The sequence below is a fragment of the Salvelinus sp. IW2-2015 genome, linkage group LG28 (assembly GCF_002910315.2).
Source record: "Salvelinus sp. IW2-2015 linkage group LG28, ASM291031v2, whole genome shotgun sequence".
NCBI lineage: Eukaryota > Metazoa > Chordata > Actinopteri > Salmoniformes > Salmonidae > Salvelinus > Salvelinus sp. IW2-2015.
This window is the reverse complement of record NC_036868.1, coordinates 5,149,914-5,161,507: the sequence shown is the minus strand read 5'-3', so window position 1 is coordinate 5,161,507 and position 11,594 is coordinate 5,149,914. Positions and strand designations below refer to the sequence as shown.

Below are 11,594 nucleotides of genomic sequence, written 5' to 3'. Positions count from 1 at the left end.
CTGGACAGGTTCCACTCAGAACAGGCCTCGCCATGAACCATGTCCTGTGGTCTGATGAGACCAAGATAAACTTATTTGGTTCAGATGGTGTCAAGTGTGTGTGGCGACAACCAGGTGAGGAGTACAAAGACAAGTGTGTCTTGCCTACAGTCAAGCATGGTGGTGGGAGGGTCATGGTCTGGGGCTGCATGAGTGCTGCCGGCACTGGGGAGCTACAGTTCATTGAGGGAACCATGAATGCCAACATGTACTGTGACATACTGAAGCAGAGCATGATCCCCTCCCTTCGGAGACTGGGCTGCAGGGCAGTATTCCAACATGATAACGACCCCAAACACACCTCCAAGACGACCACTGCCTTGCTAAAGAAGCTGAGGGTAAAGGTGATGGACTGGCCAAGCATGTCTCCAGACCTAAACCCTATTGAGCATCTGTGGGGCATCCTCAAACGGAAGGTGGAGGAGTGCAAGGTCTCTAACATCCACCAGCTCCGTGATGTCGTCATGGAGGAGTGGAAGAGGACTCCAGTGGCAACCTGTGAAGCTCTGGTGAACTCCATGCCCAAGAGGGTTAAGGCAGTGCTGRAAAATGATAGTAGCCACACAAAATATTGACACTTTGGGCCCAATTTGGACATTTTCACTTAGGGGTGTACTCACTTTTGTTGCCAGCGGTTTAGACATTAATGGCTGTGTGAGTTATTTTGAGGGGACAGCAAATGTACACTGTTATACAAGCTGTACACTCACTACCTTACATTGTAGCAAAGTGTCATTTCTTCAGTGTTGTCACATGAAAGCATAGCTTCCTGTCTGATGTGGTGTGATCTCCTCTGGCTCTGACTGATGTAATAGGATAGTCTCCAGAGAAACAGCTCAACCATGAACAGATTATCACACTCATGCTGGTCTTTAATTTACTTAATTCTGTTATTGTGTTCTTTATCTGTCATTTGATTATATAAATATATTCATTCACAAAGTTTGGCTTGAATGATCCACACTGTGGGTTATTGTTGTGTAACGGTCACCGTGACTGAGCAATTGTCTTTAAAAGGGAACTTAAGACGTGTTGGAGCTGAGCCCAACTTGGTGAGGGTATCCTCACGCAGTATACGGCGATGAGTATGTTCCTTTTGTTGGATGCAGCAGCTCTCGATCAACTCTCAGGACAGACTGCGCTGCGTCATCCTGAGACGCCATCACCACACTGCCGCCGTCATCGTGGTCCATACTCTGGGGAGAGGGGTACAGCAGAAGATTAGCATGGACGCGAGGGGACAACAGGAGTCGAATATTAGGCAAACCTTTTTGCAAAGGAAATTAAATAGTTTCTTATGAATAAGTCAGATAGTCCCTCTCCGTTTCAGTCTATCTATTTGGTACCTAATGTCACGCCCTGACCTTAGTTCCTTTTTATGTCTTTTGGTTGGTCAGGCGTGAGTTGGGTGGCATTCTTATGTTTTTGTTCTATGTTTGTATTTCTATGTGTTTGGCCTGGTGTGGTTCCCAATCAGAGGCAGCTGTCTATCGTTGTCTCTGATTAGAGAACCATATATAGGTAGCCTTTTCCCACCTGGTGTTTGTGGTGATTTTCTGTTTGTGTTTCACCTGACAGGACTGTTTAGTTTCTTCTACATTCTCGTTGTTATTTGTTTCGTGTCTGTTATATTAAAATATTAACATGGACACTTACCACGCTGCGTGTTGGTCGATCTTGACTACTTTCATCAGACGAAGAGGAGGAGCGTTACACTAATATAAAAAAGTAATAAATGCATCAATCAAATTGATTTGTCACATGCCGAATACAACAGGTGTAGACCTTACAGTGAAATGCTTACTTACAAGCCCTTAACCAACAATGCAGTTAAGAAAGAAAAAAAAGTAAGAGATTAGCGGGGCTATATACAGGAGCCAGTACGTACACGAGTCAATGCTGGAGGCTAATATTACTGGGGGTACCGGTACAGAGTCATGTGGAGGCTATATACTGGGGTACGGTACAGAGTCATGTGGAGGCTCTAACAGGGAGACCGGAAGACAATGTGAGCATACTGTGGGACGTACAGATCAATGGAGTGCAATATGGGCGGACCGCAATTAATTGAGCTATTACGCGGGTCCGGTACAGGTTCATTGGAGGCTATCACTGGGGTACCGTACAGAGGGGTCATGTGGGTAGCCGCGCGAGATCTGGGTGAGAGTTCATGTGGTGCGTTCTGTTCGTCGGATTGTGGAGGCTTATGGACGGTGATCGCGTCAATGTGGGGGGCGTACTATGAGTTTATGGGTGTGAGGCTAAGGTACGAGTAAGCGTTGGATGGTGGAGGTATTACGGGGCCAGAACAGGGTCCGGTTACAGAGTCAATGTGGAGGCTATATACTGGGTACCGGTACAGAGTCAATGCGGGTCCGGTGTCGAGATAATAGTACATGTAGGTAGACTTATTAAAGTGACTATGCATGACAGACAGAGTAGCAGCATGTGTGTGGGGGCAATGCAAATAGTCTGGGTAGCCATTTGATTAGCTGTTCAACAGTCTTATGGCTTGGGGTAGAAGCTGTTTAGAGCCTCTTGGACCTAGACTTGGCGCTCCTACGTCGTTGCCGTGCGGTAGCAGAGAACAGTCTTGACTAGGGTGGCTGGGCTTCCTCTGAACCGCCTGGTATAGAGGTCCTGGTGGAAGGAAGCTTGGCCCCGTTGATGTACTGGGCGTACGCACTACCTCTGTATGCCTTGCGGTCGGAGGCTGAATATTCATCTGATTAATGTTACCCCACCATGAGGTTGCTGATGTGCTTGAAGACAAAGGGGTTGTTGACATTGAGGCTTGCGGATCTGTCGTTCACAGCGTGGATGTTATAGGTTTAGGATACGCGGCACGGTTCTTGGCCAGACTTAGTGCGGGTCAGACGGCAACAACCGGTCCGACAGGTCATGTGGAGGCTATATGATGGGTACCGTGCAGAGGCAATGGTGGGCGCTTATTATCCTGGGGTACGGGTACAGAAGTCAATTTGGGGCTTATATGGAGGTACGTACAGAGTCAATGTGAGGGCTATTACTGAGGTACCGGTACCGATGGCAATGTGGAGGTTATACTGGGGGTACCGGTACAGAGTCAATGTGGAGCTTTATACTAGGGTACCGTAACAGAGTCAATGTGGAGCATTACATTTAGTCATCTGTGGGGCTTATCGGCGTACAGAGTTCAATGTGGAGGCTGATATCTGGGGGTACGGTTACGAGTCAATGGGGGCTATTTGGGGTTACCCGTACCAGAGTCTGTGGAGGTATATAGCAGGTGTTCCGGTACAGATAACTTGGAGGCTATGTATACTGGAGAGCCCGGTGACCGGTGCGATCAATGTGGAGGCTAGTATATGGGGTACCGGTTAAGAGTTCATGCGCGGTCCGTGTCGAGATAATAGGTACATGTAGGTAGACTTATTAAAGTGACTATGCATAGACAATGACAGAGTAGCAGCAGTGTGTGGTGGGGGGGCAATGCAAATAGTCTGGGTAGCCATTTGATTAGCTGTTCAACAGTCTTATGGCTTGGGGGTAGAAGCTGTTTAGAAGCCTCTTGGACCTAGACTTGGCGCTCCGGTACCGCTTGCCGTGCGGTAGCAGAGAACAGTCTATGACTAGGGTGGCTGGAGCCTTCCTCTGACACCGCCTGGTATAGAGGTCCTGGATGGAAGGAAGCTTGGCCCCGKTGATGTACTGGGCCGTACGCACTACCCTCTGTAGTGCCTTGCGGTCGGAGGCTGAAYATTCATCTGATTAATGTTACCCACCATGAGGTTGCTGATGTGCTTGAAGACAAAGGGGTTGTTGACATTGATGGCCTTGCGGATCTTGTCGTTCACAGCGTTGATGTAGGTCTGGTAAGCAGCACTTCTTTCAGCCAGAGACTATGCGTACTAGACGGGAATGTCGTGACGCTCCGGGTGGTTCTGCTAGTACACCTCTAGAAAAAAACACACACACTAGAGAAGGGTTGTACTCATTAGAGCACGCAACGGAAAACTTTTTAAAGTGCGTTTCTGATTGGAGGCCAGGTGTCGTTTGGTTCCTAATGAACTCTTCCATGATTGAGAGTGACTGGAGCTGTAGAACAGAGGAAGATCCCTGCTCTATAAGCAGGCTGAAGTGGGGACTGGTTGGAGAATCTCACCCAGGATGAGCAGAAATTCCTGGCCTTTTCCCAAGGCAAACACGAGGATGAGACATGGAAACAACATCACATGAATGGCCTTGAACAGGAACATTTGTCCAGCATATGGCTGCCATCTACTGGCCAGAATAAACAACACATTCTGTATCTATGTGATGCATTGGGGAGATGATTATTACACTTTATAAAGGCACATCTACAAAAACAAGGTGGAGATGAGGAGATATTCAAGAATAATAAAACTGGACAAAATCAGGGGAAATCATGTACCAATGGAACTTTTCAAGAAGAAGTTGAAAAAGCTCTCATTTTCTAAACTCAGTACTCACTTTTACCCCTGCTATCTCCATAAACATGGCTGTGCCCAGGACGTGACCCGCGCGGTAACAGCATAACATAACGCCGGCCACCTCTTTCACCTCGTAGAATTTGATGGCCTCGATCTTCTCCATGCTCTCATCCAAGTTGGTCTCTTTGTGCATCATGTCGTCTGCAGAGATGTTATCTGGAGGAAAAACKGAGACAGTCAGCGACACCATGTGAACCCACAGCAGCATCCTGTAGTTTTTGCCCTGAAGACATGGCTGTGTAGATCAAATTCCCAAATCGACAAGATAAAAATCTGCCGTTCTGCCCTCCAAGGCAGTTAACCCCCAACAACAACTGTTCCCCGGGCGCCGATGACGTGGATGTCGATTAAGGCAGCCTTAATCTCTGATTCAGAGGGGTTGGGTTAAATGGGGAAGACACATTTCAGTTGAATGCATTCAGTTGTGCAACTGACTAGGTATCCCCCATACTGAAACGGAGGGACTRCCTGGATTTGTCCAATAAAAAACACTTGTTTTCATTTGTTTTCTATTGTGTATTGTGTTTTCTACAGAACAGATGAGAGGGAAGGAAGACTCGCTGATGAGAAGCAGGTCTATCTCAGCYGGGTCGATCAAATCGATACAGGGAGAGGCCATGCGTTCCATCCAGTCCTTGGTGAATTCCACAGTCCAGCTGCAAACGATTGTGCTTATCAGGTTACTTCTATTTAAGTTTGACTCACACATTTTAATGTGTGACAAATAAACTCAGCAAAAAAAGAAACGTCCCTTTTTCAGAACCCTGTCTTTCAAAGATAATTTGTAAAAATCCAAATAACTTCACAGATCTTCATTGTAAAGGGTTTAAACACGGTTTCCCATGCTTGTTCAATGAACCATAAACAATTAATGAACATGCACCTGTGGAACGGTCGTTAACTTCTTATGGCTGGGGGCAGTATTGAGTAGCTTGGATGAATAAGGTGCCCAGAGTAAACTGCCTGCTACTCAGGCCCAGAAGCTAAAATATGCATATTATTAGTAGATTTGGATAGAAAACACTCTGAAGTTTCTAAAACTGTTTGAATGATGTCTGTGAGTATAGCAGAACTCATATGGCAGGCAAAAACCTGAGAAACAATCCAACCAGGAAGTGGAAAATTTGAGGTATGTAGGTTTTCAAGTCTTTGCCTATCCAATATACAGTGTCTATGGGGTCATAATGCACTTCCTAAGGCTTCCACTAGATGTCAACAGTCTTTAGAACCTTGTTTCAGGCTTCTACTGTGAAGGGGGAGAGAATAAGAGCTGTTTGACGAAGGGGTCAGRCAGAAGGCCATGAGCTCAGTCAGGCACGCGCCCATGAGAGTTAGCTGTGTTCCTTTTCCTTTCTAAAGACAAAGGAATTCTCCGGTTGAAACATTATTGAAGATTTATGATAAAAACATCCTAAAGATTGATTCTATACATCGTTTGACATGTTTCTATGAACTGTAATGGAACTTTTTGACTTTTCGTCTGGCCTGCGCCTCGTGCATTTGGATTTGTGAACTAAACGCGCGAACAAAAAGGAGGTATTTGGACATAAATCATGAACTTTATCGAACAAAACAAACATTTATTGTGGAACTGGGATTCCTGGGAGTGCATTCTGATGAAGATCATCAAAGGTAAGTGAATATTTATAATGCTATTTCTGACTTCTGTTGACTCCACAACATGGCGGGTATCTGTATGGCTTGTTTTGGTCTCTGAGCGCTGTACTCAGATTATTGCATGGTGTGCTTTTTCSGTAAAGCTTTTTTGAAATCTGACACAGCGGTTGCATTAAGGAGARGTTTATCTATAATTCCATGCATAACACTTGTATMTTTTATCAATGTTTATTATGAGTATTTCTGTAAATTGATGTGGCTCTCTGCAAAATCACCAGATGTTTTGGAAGCAAAACATTACTGAACATAACGCGCCAATGTAAACTGAGATTTTTGGATATAAATATGAACTTTATCGAACAAAACATACATGTATTGTGTAACATGAAGATCATCAAAGGTTAGTGATTCATTTTATCTCTATTTCTGCTTTTTGTGAATCCTCTCTTTGCCTGGAAAAATGGCTGTGTTTTTCTGTGACTARATGCTGACCTAACATAATCGCATGGTATGCTTTCGTGAAATCGGATACTGTGGTGGGATTAACAACAAGTTTATCTTTAAAATGGTGTATAATACTTGTATGTTTGAGGAATTTAATTATGAGATTTCTGTTTGAATTTGGCGCCCTGCACTTTCACTGGCTGTTGTCAAGTCGATCCCTTTAACGGGATCTCAGCCATAAGACACTAACAGCTTACAGATGGTAGGCAATTAAGGTCACAGTTATGAAAACTTAGGACACTAAAGAGGCCTTTCTACTGACTCTGAAAAACACAAAAAGAAAGATGCCCAGGGTCCCTGCTCATATGTGTGAATGTGCCTTAGGCATGCTGCAAGGAGGCATGAGGACTGCAGATGTGGCCAAGGCAATGAATTGCAATGTCCGTACTGTGAGACGCCTAAGACAGMGCTACAGGGAGACAGGACGGACAGCTGATTGTCCTCGCAATGGCAGACCCCGTGTAACAACACCTGCACAGGATCGGTACATCTGAACATCACACCTGCGGGACGGGTACAGGATGGCAACAACTGCCCGTTACACCAGGAAGGCACAATCCCTCCATGATTTTGACCCCCCCGTTTGTTCAGGGACACATTATTCAATTTMTTTTAGTCATATGTCTGTGGAACTTGTTCAGTTTATGTCTCAGTTGTTGAATCTTGTTATGTTCATACAAATGTTTACACGTTAAGTTTGCTGAAAATAAACGCAGTTGACAGTGAGAGGACGTTTCTTTTTTTGCTGAGTTTATGACTGCGTGTGTTACATTACCATGATTTCTGGTCCCCTTTAACTCCAGAATGATGCATGACCTGTCCAGCTCCACTGTTGGAGGGAAACAGGAGTCGACTGTCTGATGATGACATTTGACACAAAGTGACGTTCTGACAGATTCAGAAAAATCACGCATTATGGCAATATTTTGACAGCAAAATAAAAAATGCATCTTAATGAGAACTCATAGTAAGAATGCATAGTAAATTAGTTGGCTAACTACTTGGAAATACCAACTAGCCAGGTAGCTAGCTACATATTTAGCCTGGTAAAAACACTTGGCCATCTTTGGACAATAACTGGGGTAAGGCAATTAATAGGCMATGGAGGCGATATAATTACAATTTAGCATTAACACTGGAGTGATAGATGTGCAGATGATGATGTGCAAGTAGAGATACTGGGGTGCAAAAGAGCAAGAGGATAAATAACAATATGGGGATGAGGTAGTTGGGTGTGCTATTTACAGATTGGCTGAGTACAGGTACAGTGATCGGTAAGCTGCTCTGAYAGCTGATGCTTAAAGATAGAGAGGGAGATATAAGACTCCAGCTTCAGTGAGTTTTGCAATTTGTTCCAGTCATTGACAGCAGGGAACTGGAAGGAAAGGCGGCCAAAGGAAGTGTTGGCTTTTGGGGGTGACCAGTGAAATATACCTGCTGTAGTGCGTGCTACGGGTGGGTGTTGCTATGGTGACCAGTGAGCTGAGAAGGCGGGGCTTTACCTAACAGAGACTTTTCGATGACCTGGAGCCAGTGGTTTGGCGACGAATATGTAGTGAGGGCCAGCCAACGAGAGCATACAGGTCGCAGTGGTGGGTAGTATATAGGGCTTTGGTGACAAAACGGATGGCACTGTGATAGACTACATCCAGTAGACTTGTTGGAGGTTATTTTGTAAATGACATCGCCGAAATCAAGGATCGGTAGGATAGTCAGTTTTATGAGGGTATGTTTCGCAGCATGAGTGAAGGAGGCTTTGTTGCGAAATAGGAAGCCGATTCTAGATTAAATTTTTGATTGGAGATGCTTAATGTGAGTCTGGAAGGAGAATTTACAGTCTAACCAGACACCTAGGTATTTGTAGTTGTCCACATATTCTAAGTCAGAACCGTCCAGAGTAGTGATGCTAGTCGGGCGGGCGGGTGCGGACAGCAATCGGTTGAAGAGCATGCACTTAGTTTTACTTGCATTTAAAAGCAGTTGGAGGCCTCGGACAGAGTGTTGTATGGCATTGAAGCTTGTTTGGAGGTTTGTTAGCACAGTGTCCAAAGAAGGGCCAGATGTATACAGAATGGTGTCGTCTGCGTAGAGGTGGATCAGAGAATCACCAGCAGCAAGAGCGACATCATTAATATATACAGAGAAAAGGCCCGAGAATTGAACCCTGTGGCACCCCCATAGAGACTGCCAGAGGTCCGGACAAAAGGCCCTCCGATTTGACACACTGAACTCTATCTGAGAAGTAGTTGGTGAACCAGGCGAGGCAGTCATTTGAGAAGCCAAGGTTATTGAGTCTGCCGATATGAATGCGGTGATTGACAGAGTCGTTCATTGCGGCGACTTGCTTGCTAGTTGAGATTTCTGCTCTTCACTCCGTCAGTTTAACCTACATTTCACTGATCTTAGTAGCAGAAAGCATTTTTGTCTGCAGTTTTCGGTTTGGCTATTTGTTTCAAGTGTATGTGGCGGTTCTAGCCTGTATGGCGCCCTGGGCGAACCCCCCCTTCAGCAGCCGCGCCCGCTGGGGGTGGCGTGATGCTGCCCTGGGCGGCTGCCCATGTCGCCCGTACTTAAATCTATTACTGATTTTGTATTAGTCTATAAATAAATCTCTTTGCCAAAATTCATCATCTCTCCCATGTCTTATTCGATTAGTATTTTTGAAAGTGTAAGGACAATAATTCAGCCATAATTGTTCTCAAATGTTTATTGCTTGCCAACATTTTACTCCCTCCTCTATGTTTAATATAGCACACATACATAAATKATTCATTTTGGTTGCCTATCCTGACGTGAAGTTTGTTCTGGCAGGGGGGAGATTTTCGGTACGACACCAGTGTTGTAACAACATTTTAGGGCATAGCAACCAGAGCAGTTATTAGATTGCTATGATCTGTCATTTCATCATCATCATCTGGACTGTCATTACAGTACATGTAAGTAGAGTGACCACTATACTGATCCGTCATAACATAATGAATTGAAGACAAAACACACAATGAGCCATTTCAAGTTTTAATGACCTTGTAAAGAACAAGAGGGAAGATGATTGTACAGCTACAACAATGTACATACAGAGTTACCCTGTAACCCTTTTCATAGCATTATATATTCACAAATGCTTCCTTGATAAATTAGATTTGTTTCTATGTTAGGATCAAACATATCAGTTTCCCATCAGCAGAAGTGGTCAGGGATGACCATGCACTGTGGCAAGTTTTTGTGATTCACAGCAGTTTAATGACTATGTAATATGTAGAAAACTTTGAATGTCTGTACAATATGTTTTTTTATTACATTACAAGTTTACTCTTTCAATACCCATCTGAGTTGATAACACAATACACATTACTGGATCTGAGGGACAACACACCATTTAAAGGTCATCTTTGATTAAGCCGACATGTGCAGCGTATACCATGAATGTGGTCTCCGCGAACGAGGGAACATTGCCTTTAAAATGCACATTGTGGACGAAGCGCGATTGGATTGAATTCTAGCCATAGTCTAACCAGAATCTTTCTCCAGTTATTTCCAGTTGTCCCAACAAACTGTTGAGGTGAAGTTTCTCAACACTTGGGCAGCGGAACAGTTTCCTCCTGCCTCTTATCTGGTTAATGTCCTTACATAGTTTGTCACACATTTTCCAGAATTGTAGAACATTCTGTTGGCAGGTCACATAGTATACATCCCCTATTCCCTATACTGTGCCCTCCCTACCTTTGATCAGGACCCATAGGACTCTGGTCAAAAGTTGTGCACTATGTAGGGAATAGGGTGCCATTTGGGAAGCAGACATTTTCTTTTGATGTTTGGATGCATGAGAATAACATCATACACACACACACTGTGCACATTCCACATCTTTTTCACTCACAGTCTCACATACATAATAAAGACCAGTGGAGGCTGGTAGGAGGAGCTGTAGGAGGACGGTTTATTATAATGTCTGGAATGGAATAAATGGAACAGTATCAAACATATGGAAATCACATGTTTGACTCTGTTCCATCAATTCCATTCTAGCCATTACAATGAGTCTGCTCTCCTATAGCTCCTCCCACCAGCCTCTTCTGATACAGCCATAGATAAAAACAGCCTAGAGGCGAGAGACAGCTTCGGTCACACCATCAGATGCATCAGTCAGTGATGAAGTGTACAAATTTCACAGGGAAGACCCCTCTCCTGGTCGGCTCCCCCTCCATATGTCCAAACTGTAATATACACAGGACAGGATACAGTCAGTGGTACAGATATGACAACACTTGAGTGTGAGTGAGTGTGTGTATATATACAGTACTTACCCACCACTCCGGGTCCTCCTCTCCGTCCACTAYGATCACCTCTCCTTCTGTGAACGTCAACTCATCTGAGTTATCAGCAGAACAGTTGTAGATGGCTTTCACTCTCTTTGGTTTCGGTTTCTGAGTGCGATAAAGGCCAAATAATACAAAGTGAGACAAGACAATGTTAGTTTATGATTTTGCAAGTGTTCAATCAGTCCTGATGGTAAATCCCAAGACTGTAAATATGACTTGATCATAATCAGTGTAAATGTGATATTACTGTATTGCTATAATAGTCTGTGTGTGAGGTAGTGATTGCACAGCTCTAATTGGAGCTAATGATTGGCTGAGGTCAGGTCCTGTGTGGCTCAGTTGGTAGAGCATGGCGTTAGCAACATCAAGATTGTGGGTTCCTTTCCCACTAGGGCCACCCATATGAAAATGTATGCACACACTACTCTAAGTTGCTTTGGATAAAAGTGTCTGCTAAATGGCATATTTTATTATTATATGAGGCGCTTACAGGGTGGTTGGCGCGGGGCTTCAGTGTTGGAGGTGAGGTGGGACCAGAGCTGTGAGGGGAGCCAGGTACAGGTGCAGCCTTTACTGCTCACACAAACAAAAAGACACACAGAGACAGGAATCATCAATTCAT

The 11,594-nt window shown here is 44.4% G+C and overlaps 1 long non-coding RNA gene across 1 annotated transcript; it reads right to left on the bottom strand.

The window, feature by feature from the left end:
• Positions 1-9,652: 9,652 nt before the first annotated feature.
• On the bottom strand, positions 9,653-11,578 carry LOC111954544 (uncharacterized). Its single transcript, XR_002875996.2, has 3 exons — positions 11,463-11,578; positions 10,958-11,077; positions 9,653-10,867 (listed from the first exon to the last, which is right to left on the bottom strand). It is a non-coding gene; the product is annotated as an uncharacterized lncRNA (long non-coding RNA).
• Between the last annotated feature and the right edge of the window lie 16 nt (positions 11,579-11,594).